Source organism: Argentina silus (genome assembly GCF_951799395.1).
Source record: "Argentina silus genome assembly, chromosome: 9".
NCBI lineage: Eukaryota > Metazoa > Chordata > Actinopteri > Argentiniformes > Argentinidae > Argentina > Argentina silus.
The window spans coordinates 14,099,263-14,101,762 of NC_139663.1; the positions used below are offsets into that span (position 1 = coordinate 14,099,263).

The 2,500-nt window shown below is 45.3% G+C and overlaps 1 protein-coding gene across 1 annotated transcript in view; it reads left to right on the forward strand.

Moving 5' to 3' along the window:
- The window catches only part of LOC310809316 (protein kinase C beta type-like), a gene marked incomplete at its 3' end in the record, with an annotated part of 54,147 nt that overhangs the window by 37,421 nt on the left and 14,226 nt on the right, over positions 1 to 2,500 (forward strand). The gene's annotated exons all lie outside the window — the stretch shown is intronic.

The window sequence follows — 2,500 nt, forward strand, 5'->3', positions numbered from 1 at the left end:
AGAGGGAGTTATTGATCATGAATCTCTGATATGTCATAGAGATAGGTTGAGTTATGAAGGGTAGTGTTCTTGGTCATGTCTCCTTGTAGATCTGAAAGAACTAGATGGGTGTAAACAGCATGAGAGAAACTCACTCTAGCCTGCCAGAGGACTAAGTTGAGCTCCTGTATTACATTTATCCCCTGTAATTGACCTTGAAATACCTGTAAAATACCTGTATATTACCTGTACTTTCATCCTATCCATTCCTTTCAGATCTAAAAGAACACAGTAAAACATGTCAAAGGGGTGGAATTCAATGTGGCTCAGTTGATAGAACTTGACACTAGCAATACGTAGGTTGTGGGTTCGATTCCCACTTGGGGAATATATATATGTGTTTTCTATATATATATATAGAAAACACATTGTATATACAGCATGCACCCACTGCAATGTAAGTTGTTTTGGATGACAGTGTCTGCTAAATGGCATCCCTCTCTGTAGCCTGCAGTACTCTGCGTAGCCACCAGGTGGTAGTATAGGTCTGTAGCTCAACCTCAGAGTGGTTACTAAGCTACAGGCACAGTTCCCACGCTCCTCCTACAACATCACCACTATGGATGTTCTCTCTTTCACCCAGAGACAGACAGGGGAAAAGTCGTTCAGACAGAGACAGACGGGAAACAGTGTTTCAGACAGAGACAGACAGGAAACAGTGTTTCAGACAGAGACAGACAGGAAACAGTCTTTCAGCCATAGACAGTCGTTCAGCCGGAGACAGACAGGAAACAGTAATTCAGCCACAGACAGAAACAGTCTTTCAGCCACAGACAGAGAAACGGACGTTCAGCCAGAGACAGACAGAGAAACAGTCAGAGAACCACACCGCTCTGGCGAAGGCAGAGACAAACAGGAAACAGTCTTTCAGCCAGAGACAGACAGGAAACAGTCTTTCAGCCATAGACAGACAGTGAAACAGTCTTTCACCCAGAGACAGACAGTGAAACAGTCTTTCACCCAGAGACAGACAGGAAACAGCCTTTCAGCCAGAGACAGACATTGAAACAATCATTCAGCCAGAGACAGACAGAGAAACAGTCGTTCAGCCACAGACAGAGAAACAGTCGTTCAGACAGAACCAGAGAACCACACCGCTCTGGCGAAGGCAGGGAGATCAAAGGCATCGCTGTGCAACACAACGTGGGAGGGTTGGGTCAGGAACACACACTTGGCCGATTGTCAAACAACGCCCCAGCGCCTCTCAATCCATCAGCCTTCTGAGCACATCTGAGGAAGCGAGTTTGATATGGGCCTTGTCCAGACACAATGCCTAGTCCCTTCTCTGGTGTAGATTTATAAGACAAGGATGAACAAGATACTACTAACTCCTTAGAAAATAGGTGAAACATTTGCCGTCTTATACCTATACCAATCTAGACACTAGATTGTTTCAGATCTAGTGTCTTGCGCGAACAGGCGAAGCTACACGGAGATGCGTCAGGGGAGGCTGGTGGAGGTGGAAATCGGAGGACGGGCTCATTGCAATGCTTGGAACGGAATGAGGAGTGGTATGAAACACGTGATATCGTTCCTCATTCCGTTCCATGCGTGACAATGAGTCCTCTGTTTTCTACCTCCACCAGCCTCCCCTGTGATGAATCCACCTCGCCCTCCTTCAGGGATTCTGCTGCTGTAGTTCTGCCTGGGTCATTGTGGTGCAGTACCAGGCTCTCTCCACAGGGGGCAGTGTGGTGTCATTATCAGCCTGCGCTGACACATTGCAGTCTGAACATGAAGAAACGCTACTCTTAGAATGACATACGCGAAGAATACCACAGTGTGTTGTAAAGACAACAGGAAGGTAGCCTGTCATTGAATGTGAACATACTGTAGATGTTTTATGATTACATAGAGGGTCTTATGAACGACTCAATGTTCGCTGTGTGAAGCCAGAAAGCTAAAACGATGATGGTGCAAAGGGTTATGAATTTGACTTGGTAATATTATGAATGTGTCAATGTTTCAAATTGGACAAAATCTGTCACGATTCAAGGATATACTGTACATTCAGACTTGAATATATAGTCCTTGAATTAATGGATTTAACAGGAGTGAGGTAAATGTTCTCGGTTCTGCAGTGTTGAGCTCCCACCCTCTAACGCAAGAGTGGTTTGATGGTAATAGGGTAGTTTGATGGTAGTAGGGTAGTTTGATGGTAGTAGGGTAGTTTGATGGTAGTAGGGTAGGTTGATGGTAGTAGGGTAGGTTGATGGTAGTAGGGTAGGTTGATGGTAGGTTGATGGTAGTAGGGTAGGTTGATGGTAGTAGGGTAGGTTGATGGTAGGTTGATGGTAGTAGGGTAGGTTGATGGTAGGTTGATGGTAGGTTGATGGTAGTAGGGTAGGTTGATGGTAGGTTGATGGTAGTAGGGTAGTTTGATGGTAGGTTGATGGTAGTAGGGTAGTTTGATGGTAGGTTGATGGTAGTAGGGTAGGTTGATGGTAGGTTGATGGTAGTA